Raw genomic sequence first — 25,460 nt, 5'->3', positions numbered from 1 at the left:
AACCCACAGTACTATTAAACAAGCTCACGTTATCCTCAACCCACCTCGAACTAACAAAGGAAAACAAAAGTAAAACCAGACAAGCAATCCCCCTTGGATGCTAAATGCAGAAAAGCAAGAAGCACTCACGCCATTCTCTGGGCAACCATTCACGCACTGCCTATAACATTTCTCCTGCTGTTGTCTTAGAGGGTTACTGGAATCTTCTGTGGTTATTTAACTTTTTTTTTTAAAGATTGGCACCTGAGCTAACAACTGTTGCCAATCTTTTTTTTTATTCTGCTTTATCCCCCCAAACCCCCCCTGTACACAGTTGTATATCTTAGTTGCAGGTCCTTCTAGTTGTGGGATGTGGGACGCCGCCTCAACGTGGCCTGACGAGCAGTGCCATGTCTGCGCCCAGGATCCGAACCCTGGGCCGCCGCAGCAGAGCGCACGAACTTAACCACTCGGCCACGGAGCCGGTCCCTATTTAACTTCTTGACTGCAAGTGGAGAACAAGCTCCTTGAAAGCAGGGACCATGAATTTATTCTTCTTTCTATTCCCCATTGGACCTAGATAGCAGCTTATATACTGTGAAGTTCTAAGTTAACAAGAGTAACTAAACTCTTCTTATAACATAAGATCATATATTTATAAAACATCTCCAGTCTGATGTCTCCAAGGGCACTCAAACTCAAACAATCCGAAGATTCAGCTAATTATCTTATCCACAAATCCCCTGCCAGAAAATCACTTTTCCCCTAGTCACCTATTTTGATTATCACCACCATTCATCCACTTGCCCAAATTCAAAGTATGCAAATCATCCTAGAGTCCACATATTTCCCTGAAAATTAGTTGCTTATTGAAACCTACTGCTTCTGCTGTCTTACATAAACCCTCTCCTGCCCCGAATTTGGCTGGCTTCCCCTATCTGCTTGGGGAAATCTTCCTTGACGGCCCAGACAGGAGAGGGCCCTGCTTATACCTTCTCCAGGTACCCTCTTCTCACTTTAATGAATTCTTTGTGTGGCTAGTTATTGAAGGTCTGTCCTCTTCATTAGACCCTGGTCCATCAGTGTATTGTGAGAGCCTGTGTAGCAGGCAATTGGGGCCTTTCAGAGATTAGGGGCCTGGTGCATCCTCCATTTTTTTGAGCTTCTTGGTATATTTAAAAGGAAGAAAGATACCAAAACAGAGTTACAAAAACTGTGGTTGCTTTTAAACATTTATATTTACCTAAGAAATACTTTCAACACACATACAAAATATATTGCTTATGTTGGAGATGACATAAAAATTTAAATTCAAAGCCTTTCCTAAATGTGTAGCTCCTGGCCAAACAATCTTCCTGACCCACCTCCGTGACCAGTGTGGGGACCTGGAATTGGCCACCCCAAGATATGTCTCTTTGGCATCAGGATTATTTGAGGCTGACTGCTTTTGATAAACTGGGACAGGGAAGGAGGCTCTGAGGAATGGAACTTGCCCTTCCTTAGGACACATTTACATTTGTAAGGTAAATCTCTATCTGTAAAAGGTGCCTCCCTCTCTGTACCAGGAAGAAGAAAGGAGATGACCTTCTCTCTAAAAACTCTTAATCAATACCAAAGGCAAGGACTTAAAACCTGCATTTTATTGTGCTAGTCTGGTAACCTCCTGTAACTGACTTCCCTCCCCCTCCCAACGTTGGCATTCCTTAAAGATTAAGCGTCTTTCCTTAGGCTGGGAACCGATTGCTGCTGCACTCACCTGTGACTGCCCAGCTCCAGACATAGACTAGCCTCCTGCTACGCCCACCCACCGAGATAGCAGACCACTACCTGCTGTGTCCATCAAGTGCTGTGCCAACAGGGCAATCTTGTGACTATTGTGGGAGGGACATTTCAATCACATGTGAAACACCCTGTTTGGGGCTATATAACCACTCTGTGCACCCCACTTCTTCGGTGCCCTTTCTTCCTTCGGGAAGAAAGGCCCCGGGCCATGGTTCCTCATAAAGCTTTGTTTAATTTTCTCTTGCTATTCTGTCTCATGTGAATTTAATTTGTTCTCCAGCTAGACGAACCCCCATTTGGGGAGAGGAAATGTCCTCCTCCCCTACACCAGCTAACAGGGGCCTGCTGCGTCAGGGCTGCGCAGACCACTCTATCTCCGCACAGCCATTGGGATGTGATGGGGAGGCAATGGGGTGTAGTTGAAGGTTTTCGAAGAGAACTATCAGCTGATTAGAGTGGAGGAAAAAAACGAGTCCTTGTTCCCACTTTAGTTATTGAACTGCTGTATCTGTAGCCTTTTAATCTGAAACAATCTAGAGGTTCCAGTTGTTCCCTGTTTGAAAGACCCAAACAAAACAACATCAAAGCACGTTGCTATGTATTTGCCTGGCTAGGGGACCCAACAGACCCAGTTGCTCCTGGCAACAAAAATGGCATTTGTTTCACTTTCACTGTGGAGAGAAAAAATTGCCCAAATCCTCAAACATCACTTCGCTGTCATGTCCGAAAATACCATTACCCATAAATTTATCTTTTGTTTCCTTCCTTGTTATTGCCTGCAGGTGCAACTTACTGCCGGTAATAGCCAAGTCTCCAGAGATTGATTAGATCTCAATCCAAAGAGCAGACACATTCCCCTTGGAAGGAAAACATAAGGCTTTCCCCACCCACAAAGCAGAACATATGTGCCAGACAGACAGCAGAAACCCAGGGGAAATCCACAGGAGGGGAAGCAAGAAGGTCTTTCCTCAACCTCCTCCCCGCCTGATCTCACCACCTATAATCTCATGGGGAAAGAGGCTTGCCCAGGCCTAAGACGGTGCAAGCTTCAACCACTGGCTTCCAGCTGCAGTCCATCCTAAACGTTCCTACTCCTTCCCCATCAAAAGGACCCTCTGCTCCTGATGACACCCAACATCATCCTCTGGGTTAAAGACAAGAAACGCCTCCTTACATCCCGCTTGGCTCCTTCTTTCTGACTGCCCCCAACATACACACACACTTACTCACCACCCAAAAGGGGAATATTTTTAAACTTTAGCACTTAGAGATAATATTAGGCAAATCTCGAGATCTAAACCAGGTGTTAGGTGTTAATTCCCGGTGTTACGGCCACATAAATCGCAGACCGGACCTGTGCACAGAAAGAGGAGAGAACTCAAAACAGCCCAGAAAGATTCTACAGTTGTCTTGATGGAAACTCAACCAAATAGCTAACTTCAGTATAAAAGGAAGTCCATGGGGAACGACTCAAACTCAAACTTCATCTCGAGCCATTACCAAAATAAAGTATTTCTAAATCTTAATTAGTGACTCACATTTCAAGACACATTTTTAAACTTCAGTACACTAACCCAATGTGAGCTACTTCTCGAGCTTCACTTTACCATTTGCCTTAACTCTCAAAGCAATGTGTGTGCAAGCAAATGTAGCTTTAAATATTTTGATTCTCCATCATTCTCTACCAGCACTTTCTCTTCCAAATTTCAACTCTTTCAAGCTTTTTGGGCTAAATTATCCTTACCTTCACACTTTCCTCACCGATAAGTCCAGCTCAAGTCTCTTCTCCTAAGAGTTGACAACGGTTTCAGTCTTAAGACGGAAAAGCAAATGCTGCCTGGGTAATCTAAAATTGCCTGCTCCTCCTCCTTGGAAAGTAAACCAATGTGCTCATCTCTTTCCAGCTTGATGTCGAGTAGATAAGCCTTCAGAATATGTCACAGTGCTTGCATAAATATAAATCTAGGGACCACACCCTTTTGAACATCCTAGCTTCTTGTCCAAACGTTGTGCCTAAGAGGAGTTCTCTATGAGAACTCGTCTTGCCACCCCACCCACAAGGCCACTAGCCTGAGTCACATGCCATTTCCTATGAGAACCAAAGCCGATAGAGATTGAGCACATGTGAGCTTTGCTGTCTCTCTTCCAGGCCATCAAGATGGACAGCAGACCAAGGGAATGGTTATGGTGGTAGCAACATAACAGAGCATGTTCGAGAAGTCCCATGAAGACAAACCATGTTCATTTTTTTTAAATTTTTTGGTGAGGAAGATTGGCCTGGAGCTAACACGTGTTGCCAATCTTTCTCTTTTTCTCGAGGAAGATTGTCCCTGAGCTAACATCTATGCCAATCTTCCTCTATTTTGTATGTGGGACACCGCCAGCACAGTATGGCTTGATGAGCGGTGTGTAGGTTTGTGCCTGGTATCTGAATCTGTGAACCTTGGGCCACCCAAGTGGAGCATACACACTTAACCACTATGCCACTAGGCCAGCCCCACAAACCATGTTCTAACATACAGTGCCTCAAGCAAGAGATGTCACAGGAGCCAGAGTTAGAGTCACCACCAAAAACAGTTATAGGAATAAGAAAAGATGATGGAATGAAATTTCTGTAGGTCAACAATGACGCTCATTTGCCCTCAAGAAATACACAGTCTGATAGAGACCAGTACACAAAGGATTCTAAAGCAATGTGAGGCTTGCATTGAGTGAAATGGGAACAAGGAAGAAGCAACAGTCCAACTCTAACCTGGAGAGCCAGCAGCTGTCATCCTGTCTGTACACAAGTCTGTTTCCCCTCTCAATGTTAAACCCATGGTGAGCAATGGCTGTCGCCCCTCCAACGCAGGGTACCTGGTTAGCACTCAGTAACCAATGAATAATGAGCTCCTCCCTAAAACACTGACCTGGGGGGTAATCGGTACCAGCAACAGCTGGAGGGGTTAATTCAGTGCAGATTCCTGGGCCCCACTTCGGATCTACTGAGCAGATCATCTGGGGGAGGCCCAGTAGTCTGCATTTTTAACAAGCACTCACTAGTTGATGTGTATGTATTCTTGAGTTTTGAGAACCAAAGGCTTAGATTCTGTGGGAACAAGCAGAGTGGCACCAAGACACTGAGATTTAAATGTGACTTCCCCATCACGTACTGTAGAGGCCATTTGTTTCCCGTCAGTTCATAAACCCTGACCTGCGTGTTCATACCAGGCTTCAGGTTGGGCAGAAGTGAGGGGCTCAACACCTGTTCCCAGGCCAGAAAGATAACATGGCTCTGTTAGAAGATAATAACCATCCTAGGGTGATGCCATTCTATTTGTTTTATTGTGTTGTAACATCTATTATTAAGATACGATTTTGTTTTCATCTCTTCCACACCCCTGCCTCTTGTTCCCATACCCCTCTCAATCTTTAAATAACTAGAACCATCCTGTGGGCTATTCTTAATCAAGCACCCAGAATGAAAAACAGAACTCCAAACTTGAAAATATGAGACAGGGTGAAGAAATCCAAAGACTTAGGTGTTAAAAGATCAAACTAACAAATAGAAAGCAAGCACAAATGTCATGTTGCATCACCTGCCTGTAACCAACTCTTCAAAGTAAACAGAAACCTGGACTGTTTCTGTTAGTTGTGGTGCACCTAAGGTGGGAAGGAAGCTAGCACTCATGGAGCATCACTACGTGCCAGTAACTTCTCAGGCATCTGCTTTCTTCTCTTTGAGCCAGCTCATGAAAGTATCACTATTTCCAGCGTAGGTATGAGGAAGCTGAAACTCCAAGAGGTTGACTGACCCACTCTAAGTCATAGAGTTGGTCAAGACCAGAGCCAGGATTCTAAGGCACTTGTATGACTGACTCCAAACCCCATACTGTTCCCCTAGATAAAGGAAAGAGTAGACAGGCTTTGCGAAAGGCCCTGTCACACAGTCTTTGTCAACCACCTTTGAGTGAGTTAAATGCTGTAGGAAAAGGGCTTCTCCTTCTGGGACTTCTTACCATTGAGCAGTCAGCACATGTGAAAGAGGTGAGGCTTTGCACGTAGCCTGAATATTTATTTACCACTATTGTGGTCCACGTCAGAGTGCACAGGGCTGCCAGCAAAAAGGAAAACTAGGTTGAGCGGTCTGCAGTGACTTCATCTGGCAAAGGTCTTGACGCAAGAGACGAGTGTCAGCGATGTGGTAAGAACCTAAAGAAGCCATTCTACAGCCCCGAGCATCATGCTTCTTCAGACATTCTTTAGACAGCTAAGGATCTGCTTCAAGTTACAGGGGACTCCAAGGTGAGCAAGGATATCCAATTCCTATTGCTGCTATAACTCAGTTGGCAAGTGTTCTCCAATTTTAAGTACTCAAATGATTAGACCAGGCCTGCCTGGATAATCTCCAATTAAAACTTTTATATATGAATGGCAAAGTAGCACAGGAGAAGAGGCTCAACATCACTCGTCATTTGGGAAATGCTAATTAACATAACAAATACCAAGGGGACTGGCCCCATAGTTGAGTGGTTGAAGTTCCCCACACTCCACTTCGGACCTACTCCACTCATCAGTCATGCTGATCCACATCCAGAGTAGAGGAAGATTGGCATGGATGTTAGCTCTGGGCCAATCTTCCTCAGCAAAATAAAAAAGTAACAAATACCAATATGCATCCACTAGAATGGCTAAACTTAAAAAGACTGACAATACCAAGTATTGGCAAGGATGTGGACCACCTGGACCTCTTAGACCTGCAGGTGGGAACACGAAATGGTACAACCCCCTGCAAGCAGTCTGTCATTCTCGTAAGGTTAAACATGCTCTTACCATAGACTCAGCAATCCCACTCCTAGGTATTTACCCAAGAGAAATTAAAATCATGTCCACGCAAAGATTTGTACATTGATGCCCCTAGTAGCTTATTTATAGTAACCAAAATCTGGAAACAACCCAAATGCCCATTAACTAGTGAATGCACGAACAAACTGATACATCTCCTTTAAGTAAAAAGGAACAACTACTGATACAAAAATCTGGATTAATCTCAAAAGCATTATGCTAAGAGAAAGCAACAAGACACAAAAGAGTACATTCTGCATAGTCCCATTTATAAGAAATTCTAGAAAAGACAAAACTGTAGTGATAAGAGAGCAGATCAGTGGTGGTCTGGGGGAAAGGGAAAAGAGATTGCGAGAAGCATGAGGCAAATTTTCAAGGTAATGGAAATATTTTATGTCTAAATTATAATCATAATTACACAACTGTATAGGTTTGTCAAAGTTCATCAAATACTTAAAATTTAGGGGTGATTTTTTCTGCCTGTAAATTATACTTCAATAAAGCTGATTGAAAATGTGGAGCAGACACTCCTTTTGCCCTTCCTTTTTTCCCACAGCCTGGAACAGGATTGTGATGGTTGGAGCTTTGGCAACTATCTTAGGTTATGAGGATAAGGCCCATATTGAAGGGAAGGAGCAGTGAACCTGAAAGAGGCTTATTCCTGACAACTTTGCAGGTCCACCATTCTACCCCTGAACACCCTATTCTTATAACTATTTTATGTGATATGGAAATGGAATTCTATCATGTATAGAAGGAAAATATATATGTATATACGTATATATACATATATTTTTTAAGATTGGCACCTGAGGTGACATCTGTTGCCAATCTTCTGTTTTATTTATTTTTCTTCTTCTCAAAGTCCCCCAGTACATAGTTGTATATTCTAGTTGTGAGTGCCTCTGGCTGTGCTATGTGGGACGCCACCTCAACATGGTTTGATGAGCGGCGCCATGTCTGCGCCCAGGATCTGAACCAGCGAAACCCTGGGCCACCAAAGCAGAGCCTGTGAACCTAACCACTCGGCCACAGGACCGGACCCAAAAGCAAAATATATATAAATCTATTTTGTATAACAGAAAAATCTTAGAACTTCTATACGTCAAAATAATAGCTAACACTTATTGATTGACCAATCTCCATTCAAGTAAGTGCTTTGCTTGTTAACTCCTTTAATCTTCACAAGAAACCTCTGAAGGAGATACTATTCTCACTCTGATTTTACAGATGAAGAAAGTGAGACACAGTTAGAGATGAGCTAAAATGGCCGAGGTCATGGAGGTGATAAGTAAGGGAACTGGGACATACGCAACCCCGGGCCTCTAGCCCCTCTCCCACAACAGTACCACAATAAAGATAAAAGACACATAGAGAACATATTTGCAATAAATGTAACTGACAAAGGCTGAGTAGCTGGAATGTGATTTTTAATTAGAAATCAGTTAAAAAAAGAGAAACTGCTCGCCACTGCACTATGGACAAAGAATAAGAGTAGACAATTCAACAAAAGACCAAAACTTAATATCCAATAGTCGCATGAAAAGATGCTCAATTTCACTAGAAACTAAGGAAAGCTAAATTGAAAGCAGTATTTTTCACCTATTAGACTGGCAAGATTGAAAAGACCTATCTTATCAAGTGTTGGTGAGAGTATGGGGAAGCAGCAACCGTCACGCCCTGCTAGAAGCGTCAGCTGGTGTTGCTACTTTGCCCACTGATTTGGCAGTAGCTAGAAGCGTTGAAAGGGCACATACCCCACAGCCCACCATCCTTGCCTTGCTCCCAATCTTAGGGAAAAAGCATCCTAGTTTCTCACCATTAAGTATGTTAGCTGTAAGCTTTAGATATTCTGCATCGAATTGAGGAAGTTCCCCTCTATTCCTAGTTTGCTGCTCTTCAGGGGTTTTTTTGGTTTTGTTTTGTTTTATTTTCTCTTAACAAACAAAAAACAAAGACAGGGAAGGTGGTTTAGAGCCAGATAACAAAGGACCTTAAATGCCAGGTTAAGAAGTTTAAACTTTATTCTATGGACAATAAGAAACTGAATATTTGAGCAAAGAAGAGATATAACTGAAATGTGCATCAGAACCCTTAAACCATACCACAATATGAGAATCTAGTTTCTATTTAAAGATGTCCACAAAAGGGGATTCGTCCAACTCCTTCAGTAATCCAGTCTAGTGACATACAAATCTCACTCTCTGTTAACCCTGCCTGATAGCTGACTTGAAAGCCCTGGACGTCCCAGGAAAGATGCAGAACACTCATCAGCCTTGAGCTGCTTCCACAAAGACACGACTCCCAAACTCAGTATTCCACTACCCTCTCCCTGCCCGGAAGAGATAGCCCCACGTCACTCTGGTTCAGGGCAGGGGAACAGACACCCAGTGGCCCAGACTTGCTTAGTGAGTAAAGTATAGCCCAAAGGCAGGGACTACACCCGAATCGATGGTGCTGACATATTCTTTTGCATCACCCCTTCCAACAGGGTGCTTCTGCTGTCAGTCTACTGACAGAGACATCTGGATGACTGCTTGGCTTACCTACAGAGAACACCCTGCAGCCAGTTCTCATGGCCTTGGCTGCCTGCCCCCCTTTACCCACCTCCTGCATCCTGCTCTTCCCTTCCTTTTCTCCCTTTTGCCCACCACAGCCAATTCTCAGAGGGCAGCAGAGATGTGTCTGGATTCTAAGCAAACGGCATGAGAACCATCTTGGGAAGAAAAGGCACTTCTGGGTCAGATTCCAAATCTCGGCTGGGTTTGGATTTCTGTGTGAGAAGAGGTGACAGACAGAAGGTCACCAACAGGAGCCCAGAGAGCCAAGAATAAGTAAAAAGGAGATGATTTCCCAGCTAAGGCTAATAAAGCCTGAAGTTCACAGGCTAACAAACTACACAAGCATCCAGTTCTGCCCCCGCTCAGCTTCACGCTGCTCGTGGCCAGGCGTCTCTTCCCCACCAGGCTACTCCACAAAATTCATTCTAGCCTGATTTTCCTCCCAAAACCTATTCTGCTTCTCCACTTCCTCCTTCCCCTCTGCCACCAACACACACATAAACGTGATTTGATCCGGACCCTTTTCCCTTGGGGCAGGCTCAGGTGTAGCGCCAGGGTTTGGGCCTCCAGTTTTTTTTCCACTGTATCCATCTAACACACATCCAGTCCTGGAAACACCTGGAATAACTAGCCAATGAACCCCCACCCTGTGGCAGAAGGGTCAGTGTGAGACATCAGAGAAAGGAGGTCATTTTTAACCTGAGAAAGTCTGCCATACCCTAGGAAAGGCTTTTGGCAAATTTCTGGCTTTGTTAAGAGGAAATTCAGTTTTCTTCAGACTAAGTGCTGCCAGGGTTGCTCAGAGATCCGTATAGGAATGATAACTAGTGCTCTCGGCTGCCTGCTCACGCCTTCATTCCCTCCTTCCTCCATCTGTCCATCCATGCTTTCCACCAATATTTATTACACAGCTATAGTGTGCCAGGCACAGTTCTATCCACTGCGGATGTGAGGTCTAGTCCGAAGCCTCATTTCAGCAGCTGCCCAGGTGATTCATAAGCTCTTTAAAGTCTGACAAACGCTGGTCTAGGATGGTTTCCCAACAGTGGCACTTCTGACATTTCAGGCTCCATAATTCTTTTTTGTGTGGGCTGTCCTGTGCTTTGCAAGATGTGAAACATCTCTGGTCTCTACCTGCTAGATAATGGCAACACTTTTCTCACAGTTGTGACATCAAAAGTATGTACAGATATTGATAACTATCCCCAAATGGGCAAAATCACACCCCTCTCCCCAGTTAAGGAGGACTGGGTTAGAAGACCCTCGGTCTAACCCCTTTAACATCAAAAGATTCTTTTTTTCTTTTATCCTGGGAAAAAGAGAAATGTAACATATTTGGCTAACTATTGTATCAAAGTCCAACCAAGATTATGTGCAGCTCTTTCAGAAGGATAAAGCACACATTATTGCAACTAAGGGGACAAACAAAACATCATTTGGAAAAATAATGTTTGCAAAATTCCCATGACCTTTCACATAAAAATCTGTCAAGTTTGCTGTTTAATATTACTCCTAAGGACAAAGAAGACCCAGGCATTAAATATAACATAGATGAGGTCAAGGATGTAGCATTGTTTGCTGCCAATTATACTTGGCAATCATATAAAGGTCTATCTAGAAGATCACCCCATTTTGAAAAATGTGGCTGATATGGGCATAATGCTCTGTGTCCGCCGCACAGGAGACATGGTGGCAAGGGAGGGGAAGACATGTTCAAATCCAGTTTATGAGAAAAGAAAGAAGTCAGGTACGGAGAGGCTGAAAGCAGTGTGCTGCTCTGTGAAGAGTGTGCAATGCTGGCCGAGTAGAGGAGGATGAGGCAGCAGAGCGACCCCTTGCTCTCCCCGTCTCTTGTCAGAAAGTTTCTGTCTCAGTGTATATTTCAATTAATTTTCTTTATTTGATAGACCCAATCTAGGAAATAACGACTCCTGATTTTGGCAAGTGCCTACGACAAGTAAAGAAAGAGACAAGATAATGTCAGCTGTTGATCGAGAGCCCGGGGCGACGTGAGAGCTCAGGCTCAGCTTGGGGGCGGACAGTGGAGCCCCGGAAGGCAGGGCTGGCCGAGCCAGCCAAGGGTTAAGGCTCAGGCAGGGAGCACCCCTGTGAGGCAGAGGAGGCCGTTGGCCGCTCCTGGCCTCAGATGCAGCCGGTTTTACTGGTTCCATGTCACAGAAGAGGCAGCTGAGCTTACGGAGCTTGGTGACGTGCCTGAAACGCCGTAGCTGGTGGGTGGTAGAACGCAGACAAGGAGCCAAAACCTCTGCGGTACGGGTGGACATGGTCTGTCTGGAACACCGGATACCTTGCTCTAGTTTCCTGTTGCTGCTCAGACAAATTACCACAAGTTAAAACAGAAATTTAATGTCTTACAGCTCCGGAGGTCAGAGGTCTGAAATGGGTCTCACTGGAGCGAAATCAAGGTGTCTGCAGGGCCACACTCCCTCTAGAGGCTGTGGGCAACAGTCCCTTTGCTTGTCTCTTGCAGCTTCTAGAGGTCACCTATATTCCTTGGCTCTTCCTTCCATCTTCAAGGCAGCAACGTGGCATCTTCAAACTCCCCCTCTGATGCTGACCTGCCTTCTTCTGTGGCCATGTGTCCTTCTGACTCTGATCCTGCTGCCTCCCTCTTATAAGAACCCTTGTGATTTATTGGGCTGACCCAGATAATCCAGAGTTATCTCCCCACCTCGAGATCCTCAACTTAATCAAATCTTCAAAATCCCTTTGAATATGTCACCCCAAAATACGCCCGTTGGACAAAAAAATTATTTTAAGCTGAAAGCAATTAAGAAGTAGCAAATGCAGAAAAAGCTCTCTCTCTCCTCCATTGTTCTGTCTAAAGGCAGGATATAAATTCTCCTGTAACTGGAGACGGAATCTTATCATCCCAGAGATGGCCGCAGAGGAACCTGCAAACAAACCTTACCCCAGTTTCCTTACATTTTTATATTCCCACAGGTGGCCGCCCTGAGAAGCTTAAACTTCTTTCCTTTGTCCTGTCATTTCTCTACAAACGCATTGTTTTTTATTGAAGATGGTATATAAACCAGAATTCTAAGCCACTGCTTCTAGTCACTTTTTGTTGAGGTTTCTCCAGAATGATGTGCATTGCACATGTTAAAAAAACAAAACAAAACAGTTTTTCTCTTGTTAATCTGTCTTTTTGTTAAAGAGTCCCAGCTGAAAACCTAAGATGGGTGGAAGTCAAGTTTTGCCTTCCCTACACCTGTAAGATAACATATTCTCAACTTCCAGACATCAGGACACGGACATCTTTGGGGGAGCTGTTGTTCAGCTCCCACACCCCCTTAAGAATGTCAGGCAGAAGGAGGACTTCTGACAATCATAAAAACAAAATTTTTTTAAATCACCAACAGACAGAGGGGGAAGAAAATAACAGGAATAGAAGGTTCTGAGTCATTGAGGGAGAGTCAGGGGTCTCGGGTTGTCTGCTTCTCAACCTTGGCTGTACCACAGACCCCCTTGAAGAGCTCATAAAGAACAGCCAATGCCTGGACCCCATTCCCAGCTTCCATTAGTCTGGGTAACCGCAGGTATCAGCATTTTTAATTCCCCACAGGGGTCAAGAACCCCAATTCTGGAATCAGACTACTAAGGGGGAGGAAGACAATTCCTCTACCCTCTAGGTCCTTCTGGCTGGCCTAAGAATTAAATTGACATGAGACAGATTGAAAGAAGAAAATCAACAAAGCTTTACAACATGTGTACATGGGGAAAACCCAGGAAAACCGAGCAACTTGCCAGAATGGCCGAGGTCACCACCTTAAATACCATCTTCAGCTAAAGACAAAGGAGGATGTTGGGGGTGGGGGAGTCAGTTATGGGAGATGACCAGAAAAGCACTGTAACAAGAGTAAGGTTATTATGCAGATTTGAGTCCTTGCCTTCCACACTGATGAGTTTCTAGAGATAAGGTCATCCCCCTCTTCCTAGTGCAGAGAGGGAGGCATCTTTACAGACGGCAATTTCCCTCACTAATGTAAATGTCTCTTACAAAGGGTACCTCCTATTTTTCAGAGCTTCTCCTCTGTCTACCGTTTTTAAAAGTAACCAGGTCAAAATAATCTTCATGCCAAAGAGACACATCTTGAGGTGGTAAATTCTTCTCCCCTACACTACTTACATACAGAGGTCAGCTCCACCACCATGTGCTTGACCTGAGGCACATGATTTAACTGTGCCTCAGTTTCTTCTTCTATAACACAAGAATGATGCTATCAACAGAACCAACTTTAAAAGCTGAGGATAAACTGACATGATACAAGGAAAATTCTTGCCACCTAGTAGGCACTGCATAATGTTATAGGTTGTTTTTGCTTTAAATGCCACAAAGCTCTCCAGAGGGGAGTCTTGTTCCTCCTCAGGAGGGAGCCCTCCATGATTTTGGAGTTGAGAGTGTGGAGGGCGGGCCAGGGAGGCACTGCAGGCACACTCTCCCTACCCTGGCTGGCTGTGGTGGGCTCCAGAAGGGCCCACCCAATGTGCCGAGGGAAGGGCAGCATTCGGAGCAGAGCTGTGGGTCTCCTCGTGCTCAAGTGCACAAACGTGGGATGAGTGGACAAGAAGAAACAACCAGAAAGGCTGGAGCTGGGGGTGGAAAAGGTGCAGAGGGCTCTGCAGTGAGAGGGATGCCGGGGGCCATCGATAGTGATCACAGCTTAGTGTCTACTAGAGCAGTGCTTCTGTCTGGCTGCCCCTGCAAAATATCTGGGGAGGCACAAAAAATATTTACGATGTCTGGTCCCCATCCCCACCCAGACCCATAAAATCAGAATCTCTGGGGGTGAGGTCTGGGAATCTTTCTTCTTCCCCTTTGGTAAGCTCTCCAGATGATTCTAGTTAGCCGGAGTTGAAACCACGGGGCCCTTCTCTTATTATGTCTGGTATATAAGCTTAGTCAGCCTGGCCAAGGCAACACTAGGTGAAGGAAGGGAAGGGAGAGTGGGGCCGACCATGAGTGACTGGCTCCTATGATGTGCCAACACACTTTACATGCACCAATTAATTTAATGCTTGTAGTTACTAACCCCACTTTAAAGATAATGATAAAGAAGTGCATCTCATAAGGATTATAGCAATAGTGTCATGACAGACCCAAGATTCAACCCCAAGTCTATGTCCAAAAGGAAGAAAGGAAGAAAAATGACATCTGTTGAGCACACACCCCTCTCGGAGCTATATAGTATTCTTAATTCCACGGGTAATGTTTTCCTGCCTATTTTACATTTGACAGGACAGAAACTTGGAAGGTTAACTAACCTGCCCAAGTCAAATAGCTTATAAACGGCATAAGTGGGGTCCTGACTCTAAACTGCTGACTTCTGAAAGAGACGACCTGATAAGACATGCTTGCAGCATTACCGTGAAACAGCGAACCTGGGTGTGATCCAGCCTCTCCATGTAATTACCAATTTACAGGACATATATAGGCAGAGGAGCATGTTAAATGACGTCATGGGGAGGTAACCAGTAAAATCCAGAGGATGCAGAATCCTACAGGACAAGCCAGTTTCTTCAACAAATAAACTGAGAAAAACAGAGATGAAAGGAGAAGATATAGAGGCTTACAGAAAAGATATGAGTAATATAAGTCATGTAGAGACTTAGAAGATATGTATATCTATAATTGCAACGTATGGGCTTTATTTGGATAATAATTCAAACAAAACAACTGAGGATTTTTAATTTTGTAGGGGTTATAATGGTATTGTCTTTAAGTCTTTTAAAAGAATCTGTATTTTTTAGAGATATATACTGAAATATTATGGACCAAATAATATGATGACTTGGATTAGTTTCAAAATTGTGATGGTTAATTTTATATGTCAAATTGGCTAAGCCCATCTTACCCAGTTTTGGCCAAACACCAGTCTAGATGTTGCTGTAAAGGTATTTTTTAGATGTGATCAACATTTAAATCAGTAGACATTGAATAAAGCAGATTACCATTCAAACTGGGGGGAGGAGGCTCATCTAATCAGTTGAAGGCCTTAAGAGAAAAGAGTGAGGCGCCCCGAGGAAGAAGTACTTCTGCCTCAGATTGTCTTCCCAATAGAAATCGCAACATCAACTCTTCCCTCGGTTCCAGCCTGCTGGCCTGTCCTACAGATTTCAGAATTGCCAGCCCCCATAATGGTGAGTCAGTTCCTTGAAATAAATCTCTCTCTCCCCACCGCCACCCCATAGATTTATACACACACATACACATCCTTTTGGTTCTGTTTCTCTGGAGAATTCTGACTAATAGAAAATTTATATGAGGGAGGGGAGAAGTGGATAAGAAAACAGATAAAACAAAATTGGCCATGAGTTAGTAACTGTTGAAACTGGGTAATGGGTACATTATACTATTCTCTCTATTTTTGTATCTTCTCGACACTTTCCACTTAAAAAGTTAAGAAGCGGGGGCCAGCCCAGTAGCATAGTGGTTAAGTTCATGCATTTTGCTTCAGTGGCCCAGGGTTCACGGGTTCGGATCCCAGGCACGGACCTACACACTGCTCATCAAGCCAATGGTGGCGTCCTACATATAAAACAGAGGAAAATCGGGACAGGTCAGCTCAACAACAATCTTCCTCAAGCAAAAAAAAAAAAAAAAAAAAAAGTTGGGAAGCATAAAAAGAAATGGAAGAGCCCTGGTTTTTCTGTCACAGGTTTTTCTGATGACTGCACAGCATATCGGAAATCAAGGCGGTCCAGAGAAATCCGAGGCTGTGACCAGAGACTCGCAGGAGAAGTTAAAGCTGGAAGGGCCAGGCCTTGGGGGGTGAGTCTGCCCTGGACCTTGAACTTTCAGGCTGATCAAGACCACACCCTCTCTGGCCCCACAGACCTGCGCATCCTTTGCCACAGCACTCTTCTCACACTTTCACTCTCGATCTCTTCTCACCAGCCAGGACCTCCTTTCTCACCAAGCAAAGAGCCTGGACTCAAAAATGTTTGATGAACAGTCAAAGCCGTGCCTACTCTAAGCCAACTCATATGCTACTGACTTCTAGACCTTATTTTCTTCCATTAATTGTTATAGTCAACCACTAACTGCTCTCTATTTTTTTTTAAAGATTGGCCCTGAGTAACATCTGTTGCCAGTCTTTTTGTTTTTTCTTCTTCTCCCCAAAGTCCCCCCAGTACATAGTTATAAATCCTAGCTGTGAGTGCCTCTGGTTGTGCTATGTGGGATGCCGCCACAGCATGGCCTGACTAGCGGTGCCATGTCCATGCCCAGGATCCGAACCGGCGAAACCCTGGGCAGCTGAAGCGGAGCGCATGAACTTAATCACTCCGCCATGGAGCCAGCCCCAGCTCCATTTTTAAATTTCTTCGTATCCTCTGATTCCAAATATTCACCCCCCACCAAGCAAACATTTGAGGTCTCACTTTGGAGTGAGGGGAGCAGACGTGGCATTCACCATCACAGACCTTTGTAAAATGAACCTTCAAAATCCCACTCCTGGGCAGAACACAAAAGCCCACCCAACAAGTAGTGGGCTTTGCAGTGCTTTCTTTCCAACCTCTTAGCAAGCAAACTCTCTCCAACCCTTAGGAACTGTCGTGAAAACCATTCTTTTATACAGATCTGCCCTGAGGAGACAGAATTTCAATGTGAAGACTCATTCAAATGGGCTGTTTCTTTGGCTTTGTCATAGTATTCTGCATGTTTTTGGAATAAACTCATTGATTTTACAATCAGAGGGAAGAAAAATCATAGGATTTTTCTAAGAAAAGAAAATTTTATGAATTTTTTTAAAATGGCCCAATGCCAGCTTTTCTTTTGGATCTGACTTAGAGAGGGTGAGAGAAACTGTGTGAGAAAAAAATGAGACAGAGTGAGGCATCTAATCACCAGCCTCCTTTAAATTCAAGTTCAGAAAAGAAAAAGTGGAGAGATTTATACCTCACTGTACTCCAGGAAATCCTCTGACTCCTGTACAGAGAAGGGAGGGGTCCTTCCCTCTGCGGGGGACTGGAATTGGCCACCCCAAAATATGTCTCTTTGGCATGAGGATTATGTTGGGCTGGTTACTTTTAAAATCTGCAGACATGAGAGAAACTCTGAAAAGTAGAAGTTACCTTTGTAAGGGACACTTACATTTGTAAGGGAAATCTCCATCTGTAAAGGTGTCTCCCTCTCTGTAACAGGAAGAAGGGGGGATGACCTTACCTCTAGAAACTCATCAATACAGAAGGCAAGGACTCAAATCTGCATAATAACCTTACTCTTGTTACTGTGCTTTTCTGGTCATCTCCCATAACTGACCCCACCACCCCCAACATCCTCCTTTGTCTTTAGCTGAAGATGGTATTTAAGGTGGTGACCTCAGCCATTCTGGCTAGTTGCTCAGTTTTCCTGAGTCTCTCCCACGTATACATATTATAAAGCATTGTTTGATTCTTCTCCTGTTATTCTGTCTTGTGTCAATTTAATTCATAGCCCAGCCAGAAGGACCCAGAGTGGGTAGAGGAAATGTCTTCCTCCCCTACACCTCCTACCTCCTCTCCTGTCTCCTGATTTGGCCCTTAAATTCATGGCTTCAGCCAAAGAAAATCTCCACCTTTGCTTCTGCCCTCCCCTCATAGAAGGTCAGGCAAGCAGTTCACAACAAAATCTCACATAAATGAGAATGAACACACGGAACTCAGAGGGGTGAGTGACTGCTGCCTGGGCTGCTGGGTCCCAGACATGTGTCCATGAAGAACAGCAAGGCTCCCTGAGGAAACCACACATGAGCCCCACAGCCTTTAACAGAGATCTGAAAGGCCCCCAGAAAACGTGTCAGTGAAACCAGCTCAACACAAGGTTGACATAAGGGAAGCCATATCATAGAGAAGAGACCATGTTGTAACTTTGAATGACCTCTGACTAACTAACCCAGCTGGATTTGCACCCTCCAGGAGATCCACCAGCTCTGCAGATTGTATGACGCCCTTCTTGTGCATATACCTCCCAGCTGTGATAAAATGATAACTTTGTTCTTTTGAGTTCCTTAGGAATGTGATGACCCCCAAACAGAGAGTTTATGCTGATAGCCATCATCAACGAAAACTGAAAGATCTGGTGTTGGCACTCCCAGTCTGTAACACCAGAGGGTCAACATTCCTAACCCCTCCCCTATAACCCACTGGCCTATATAACTGCTTCAAGATTCTGTGCCCCGCTTAAGATGGTTCTTTTGGACATTAGTCAGCCATCTTCCCTCTTGCTAGCAAGCTGTAATAAAATATCCTTTCTCAGCCACCATCTTGCCTCTTGATGACTGGCTTTTGTCTCATGGTGAGCAGATCGTGCCCTTTGTGTGGTAACATCAATACCCAGGGCTGACAGTGCCACAAGCATGCCATCCATGTTCTCAGCTCCTGCCCTTCATCCCTTGGCGTCACTTGAACACCTGGAAGTAGTCTTGACACATTTAGCAACAACAACAACAACAGGATGCCCAGTGAAATCCAGAATCTGGATTTCAGATAAACATCAAACAATTTTTAAGCATAAGTATGCCCCATATATTGCATGTGCTATTTGACGGGCTCCCACGTTTTATCTGGCAACCCATGAAAGGATTACCTTGGAGTAAAGAACATTGCAACAGCGCAGAGTGGAGATTTGTTAAGCAACACCACAAAGCGAGTGAAGAAATTGACACTGCAGTGCTGTATGACAATAAGAGGAAAAAACCCAAGAATATTTCTGTCTCCCCAAGAATGAAACCCTTTAGCCAAGGGCTGGCATGTTTCTCTGAGTAAGAGACCTCAACTTGATTAAGTTGTGACTTCTGATTGCATTCATTTAAACGAGGCAGGTGCATTAGGGACTTACTGTGGACTGGGCATCTGCGGAATGCTCCGCTTTCAGTGTCTCATCTTATCCACCCATCCCCAAGGGGCACAAACTACCATTAGCCTCCTGGTATTCACGGAGGAGGAAACTAAGGCTTAGAAAAGACAAATAACTTATTGAAAGGGTTCTCACAGCTGGTTAATGGCAGAGCTGGGATCTGAACCTGGTCCCGCTGACTCTTACTGATAGGCTCTTGCCCTTCCCTGAGAGACTGTGCCACTCAGTGTTTGAAGGACAATGAGGTGCCCAGCGTGCCTGGCCCAGAAGACAATGCAAGAGCTGGAGTGGAAATACGCGGAGATGGTTGGAGGGGAGGCTTCAAAGGCTACTCAACGCTGGCTGAAAAGGTTGCCATCCCTGCTGCGGGTGTGCTGTCCTGGAAACTGGGTCACTGTCAGTGGAGGGCAAAGGTAAGGGAGAACAGAGAGAGGCACAGCGGCTCCCGGCAAACTGCTCCTCTGCCAGCGAGAGGAAGCTCGTAAAAGCTTTAAGGCAAGAAGCTGCATGGTCTAAATAGTATCTCAGAAGGTTTAATTTGGCAGTGGTGCACAGAAGATATGAAAGGGAGCAAGAGGCTGGAGGCAAGGAAACTGGTTAAGAAGCTAGTGCAGACACTCGTTTCTGAGATGTTGAGTCTGAATCAGAACAGGGTGGTGGGAACAGGTAAACAGGGACAAACAGGAGCGTTACCCATCATGAAGGGAGACGTGACTGGCTCTGGGGACCTGCAGAGCCAAGGCTGTGGTCCCTGACGGTCTAGGTGGCAGACGCTCCCAGAACCCCATCTCTGCACACGCAGGAGGTGCCTGCCTCTTCTGTCCCTCACCAGACCACAAGCTCTGAGGAGTCAGGGAGCCTTCTGTGTCTGCGGCCCCACAGCTTTTCCCCACTGCCAGCCGCGGGCTGGGGGTTTGTTAGACTCAATAAATATTGACTGCGAGTCTGTTTCCTCTGCCTGGAACTCTCTGTTCGCATTTTTGCCTGGAAACTCCATGTAGGAAGGCCCTCTGAGACCCAGCACAGAGAGGCCTCTGTGAGCAGTCGCTCTAAACTGGGGCCTCTGGTTTCCCACCCCACAGAAACTTTTCTTCACAGTATTTATTACAATGGGGAATTTTATACTACTTGTTTTTTAATTTGCTTTTTATTTCCTTCTGTTGTTTTTGTAGTTGTTATTGCTTTTCCACCTTCCCCCCACTAGACTACAAGCTCTGCAAAGTCAGTTTTTCTTTTCACCATTGAGTCCCCGACGGCCAGCAGAGTGCTGTCCCACAGAAATAAAATGCAAGCCACATACGTAATTTCAAGTTTCCAGTAGCCACATTTTTAAAAGTAAGAAGAAAAGGGTGAAATTAATTTTAGTGACATATTTAATTTAACCAAATATATCCAAAATGTTATCATTTAAATGTGTGATCCATAGAAAAAGTAATTAATGAGATAGTTTACACTCCTTTTTTTTTCGCGTGTGCTAAGTCTTCAGCTTCTCTATTTCACATTATAGCACATCTCAACTAGAACTAGCCACATGTCAAGCATTCCATAGCCACATGCGGCTAGTGGCTACTGTAGTGGACAATACAGATCCTCGCAGGGTGCTTGACATGTATGACTTAATAGAAAGTCGATTCATGAAAAGAGAGGGTGAAAAGAGAAGAAAGAAGGAAAAGAGAGAGAGAAGAAAAGACAGATGGAAAGGAAAGAGAAACTAACATTCGTCAGGTATTTACTATGTTAGATTCTTTCAGATATCAATGAATTATGTGATTTAATTCTCACATCAACCCTGCTGAGGTAAGCATTATGAAAACCATCTTTATCAATGAAGACACTGGTTTGAAGCTGTCATGTAAGTTGCCCAAGATCACAGTTTTCAGTGAAAGAAACAAGATTCTGAAGACAATCTCCCTCACCCAGTTGTGCCACCTCCACACACAGAAGCCATACACAGCAAATCTAGTCAAGCCAGATGGCTATCTGAATCTCTCTCTCCTCCACATGAAACACCCAGGCCTCTATAAAATATCATTTTGAATCTCACCGACACTCTCTTTCCAAAAGTATGATCTGACCATTGCAGGCCAAGATGAGCGCCTCCCCTTCCCGTTCCAGACATGTTTTAGAGGATCTTTACCTCACTTGCTGCTGTCCACTAGGACTCTGAGAGAACCAAATAAAATGGTGGCATTTGAAGGTCCCCAAATATGCCAAGCTCTTTAACATGCCTCCTTATCTCCATGCAGGTTTCTCACTGCTTGGAACCCTTCCCTCCTTCACCCAATTAACACACATCCTGCATGACTCAGTTTGAGAAAAAGGAAGGAGCAACGAGATCGGAAAATCGTCGATTTAGCAGTCATGTCATCTCGGCCAAGGACTCTCTCTGACCCACTTTCCAAGTGTGAGGATCTCCCTTTCTGTGCCCCATGGCACCCTCTTGGAATTTCCCATGCATACGATGGTTACACATTGGGCAAGGGCTTCCCTTACTGCAAGAACTGACTTTTATCTTTGTATTCCCATCACATCCAGCATTTATTGAATGGTTTTTAGACAAGCAGATAAATGAACAAATGGACTGATGAGTATGCTCATAGCCCTGTTTAAGAAGCAATACCTGGTACCACACAGTCCAAAGAGTTAAGAGGACCAGAGAACTCACAATATCTGCATGCCTTTCAGACCAGTTCTCAAAGTGTGGATCATGGCAGCCCAAGAAGGTAGCTTCAGAGAGCACCCTGGACACTTCCAGCTATTTCATAAGAAGCAATGTTTTAAGCTATGCTAAAGATGTAACAGATTGGGACTTGTCCCACATTAGCCTCCAGGAGGTCGGGAATACGTGGAAGTTGTGAAATACTTTAGGAAGGTGGTGAGTAGGAAGAATGCTAAGCATCAGAACATGGCCACAGAGCCAAAGAGCCCAGCACACTGACCTAGAGGGAACAGGGGACATGCAGAGCTGTATCCATCGACCCCCCCGAAGGGCAGGTGGTGGCAGACTGCACCGAGCCAAGGGCAAGACCACAGGAACTTAGATCCCCTAACCCACACACCCTGGGCTAGGATGTCTACCCTCTGGGGAATCCTTGAAGGATGTTTATAAATGGGACTCTCAGCTCCACCTGAGCTTGTGATCTGTACTGGATCTTGGACCAAAGCTTCTTACCTTTAATGCAGCTCCCTGGTGGGTACAGTTGTGCCAGAGGAAAATACAAGTTCCCTCAGTCCCAGGAGCAGCCATGTGAGTGTAAGGGGGCCAAGGCCTGTGGAAGCCAGAATCCTGGCCTATTGCCTAGCAATGAGCCCTGACATCTACATAGTGTCATGTTCTGTGTGTACTGTCACATGAAAAATGTTGGGACATGTTGAGTTAGACTACCGGAGATGAATGAGCAGCACCAGAGACTTCTAAAAAGGATTTCATTTTGACAGGGCCAAGTGGACAGAGGGTAGTAGATATGACAGTAGTTGGATCTGGCCCAACAGCCTGGCAGGTTTGCGAGTTCTCAAACTTAAGTACAGGCCAAGGCCAGCCTATTTGTGTGGGCGTTCCTGTGAATTCACAAGGAAGATGGAGCACTTGGGTATTGCATCATTAAAAGTAAATAAATGTCAATAACCCGCAAGAGTAAGGCCCAGGGACACTCCTGAAAACCAATCATGTCCGACGAATGACACTTCATTGCCAAATAACCCATGTTTCCAGATGGTGAGCAGAGGTCAGGGGCAGAGTCAGCCCTCCAATCACTGCCTGGCACCTCCCCTCCCCTCTGGCAGGGTATGGCCTGGGGAGGGCTTAGAACTCTTCTGGAATTTCTCATGCATGCCATCACTACAGCTCATAGACTAGCTGGAAGGGGAGGAGGGTGCTGTCAGGGAGCTGGCCCATCACCCCCTTGCCCAACAGGTACCCACTCTTCTGCCACTGTTTGCCTTTGTCTTGTCATCATAGGTCTGAACTCAAAGGTGGACAGAGCCAGGCAGTTACTTAACTAGAGAAATTCAATGCTACCTGAGAGGGGAATAGGGGTGTCAGAAAGCCTGGCTTCTACTGAACTCCTTCTCAGCCAGAAACAACAAACAAACGCCTCTCCCAACATTACAAAGTTGGTCAGAAACATACTTCACAGTCATGGCAAACGGGTCTGGAGCTGTACTTGGGTCAGGGTGCGGGAGGAGGGGAGGAGCTGAATGTGACAAGGAGGCTCCATCACTCTGAACAGGTGCAGACCAGTCCCACCTGTCAGAGTGGCTCTGGATGGCATTACTCTCCTGTGGCCTGAGTGGGCAGGAGAAGGGCAGACCCAGCTGGCACAAAGTGACGTGGAGTGGTCAGCCCCAAGGGTGGGTGTGTATGTGCTGAAGTTAGCGTGGCACTGCAACAGCCTTAGCTGAGAAGAAGCCAACATCCGAGATCCAATTAAGCCCTGCCAGGGTGGGGCTCCTACCGAAGCGGGAAAGTAAAGCTAATGCCCACTACACTCAACCTCAGCCAGAGATGCAGACATCACCTGGACTCCATCTGCCCAACACTGCCAGCAGGGAGCCAAGCACATGCTAGAGGAATTTAAGTTCTACTAAATCCCAAATTAGAAGGAAACCAAGGCCTTCGCAGAGCTCCACTCCGTAAACTTTGCTCCCAGCTTCTAAAGGGTTCTTCAACATTGGGAAATGACTGGAAAGCCAATATCATCCTTCCTGAAAGCTAACAAATGTTCACCCACTCACCTTCTACCATGGGCCAAGGAAGAATTACAGAGTCTCTTTGATGTGAATCCCACGCTGACACTGAAAGGTTGTATCCAGGTCGCAGCCTGGCAGTGACACCACGGTGACTTCAAGTTTTCTACTTCCCCTTATTCGTCGGCCTTCTACACAAAGACAGGAAAAGTGAGAGGTTTTCCTTAGTGATGGGATGCTCTTCTCCCACTGTCTTAGGAAATGATGAAGGCACAGGCTGCTGTTGTCCAAAGGGGTGAAGTCAGGTTGACAGCCTGTGTCTGCTTGCTTCTCCAAGGGATGCAAGGAGAAGACTAGAACCAGAGGCCCAGCCCCACCACAGCTCACATCAAGCTGCACAGAGGAGGAGGCTTCTGTGGAGCGTGTGCATCTTGGGGGTGGGGGGAGGAATAGGGGTGATTATGTAAAAAGGCATTGCAGGTAAAACTACAAAAGGCAGAAAAAAGAGCAGAAGACAAAAATAAGGACAAAGAACAAGGGCAATGAATAGAAAACGGTAACAAACATGGTAGATATTAATCCAGCTATATCAATAATCACTTTAAATGTCAATGGTCTAAATGCACCAATTAAAAGACAAGATTATCAGAGTGGGTCAAAAAACAAAGGACCCAACTATATGTAATCTACAAGAATCCCACTTTAAATATAAAGACACATCTGGATTAAAAGGGATGGAGAAAATTATAATGCCAACAGCAATCAAAAGAGAGCAGGAGTAGCTATACTAATTTCAGACAGAGCAGACTTCAGAGCAAGAAAAGTTATCAGGAATAAGGAGGGGCATTGCATAATGATAAAGTGGTCAGTTCTCCAAGAAGACATAAAAATGTTTAACAACAGAGTGTCAAAATACATGAGGCAAAAACTGATACAACTGCAAGGAGAAATACATGAATCCACTACTCTAGTTGGAGACTTTAATACCCTCTACCAGAAATGGACAGATCCAGCAGGCAGAAATCAGTAAGGACCTATTTGAACTAACAGCACCATCAATCAACTGGATATAATTGACATCAATAAGCTACTTCATCCAACAACAGCAGAATATATATTCTTCTCAAGCTCAAATGAAACAATCACCAAGATAAGTCACATTCTGGGCCATAAAACACACTCTAAAAAATTTAAAAGAATAGAAATCATATTATATCCTCTCAGATCACAATGGAATTTAACTAGAAATCAATAACATAAAGATAGCTGGGAAATCCCAAAATACATAGAGATTAAACAACACACTTCTAAATAACACATGGGACAAGGAAAAAACCTCAAAAGAAATTTTTAAATATTCTGAGTTAAATGAAAATGCAACTTACCAAAACTTGTGTAATGCAGCTAAACTAGTGCTTAGTGGGAAGTTTATAACATTGAATGCATGTATTAAAAAAGAAGAAAGAGGGGCTGGCCCCATGGCTGAATGGTTAAGTTCGTGCACTTCACTGCAGGTGGCCCAGTGTTTCATTGGTTCGATTCCTGGGTGTGGACATGGCGCTGCTCATCAAGCCATGCTGAAGTGGCGTCCTACATGCCACAACTAGAAGGACCCACAACTAAGAATATACAACTATGTACCAGGGGGCTTTGTGGAGAAAAAGGAAAAAAATAAAATCTTAAAAAAAAAAAGAAGAAAGATCTAAAATAAATAATCTAAGCTTCTACCATAAGAAACTAGAAAGAGAAGAACCAATTAAATCCAAAGT

General features: G+C 44.7%; 1 protein-coding gene across 5 annotated transcripts in view; it reads right to left on the bottom strand.

The window, feature by feature from the left end:
- The window catches only part of TMEM45A (transmembrane protein 45A), a 77,248-nt gene that overhangs the window by 19,431 nt on the left and 32,357 nt on the right, over positions 1-25,460 (bottom strand). Inside the window, exon 2 of one of the 5 annotated variants that reach the window (XR_006888205.1) lies at positions 23,740-23,882. The exons of 3 other annotated variants lie outside the window; for them this stretch is intronic. The gene's annotated coding sequence lies outside the window, so the exon portion shown is untranslated. Of the gene's footprint in view, positions 1-3,505; positions 3,624-23,739; positions 23,883-25,460 lie in introns of those variants that run through there. One more of the 5 variants, XR_006888209.1, reaches the window with a different exon arrangement.

Source organism: Equus quagga, chromosome 4 (genome assembly GCF_021613505.1).
Source record: "Equus quagga isolate Etosha38 chromosome 4, UCLA_HA_Equagga_1.0, whole genome shotgun sequence".
Lineage (NCBI taxonomy): Eukaryota > Metazoa > Chordata > Mammalia > Perissodactyla > Equidae > Equus > Equus quagga.
Note: the sequence above shows the minus strand (reverse complement) of the source record. Positions and strands in the feature narration are given on the sequence as shown.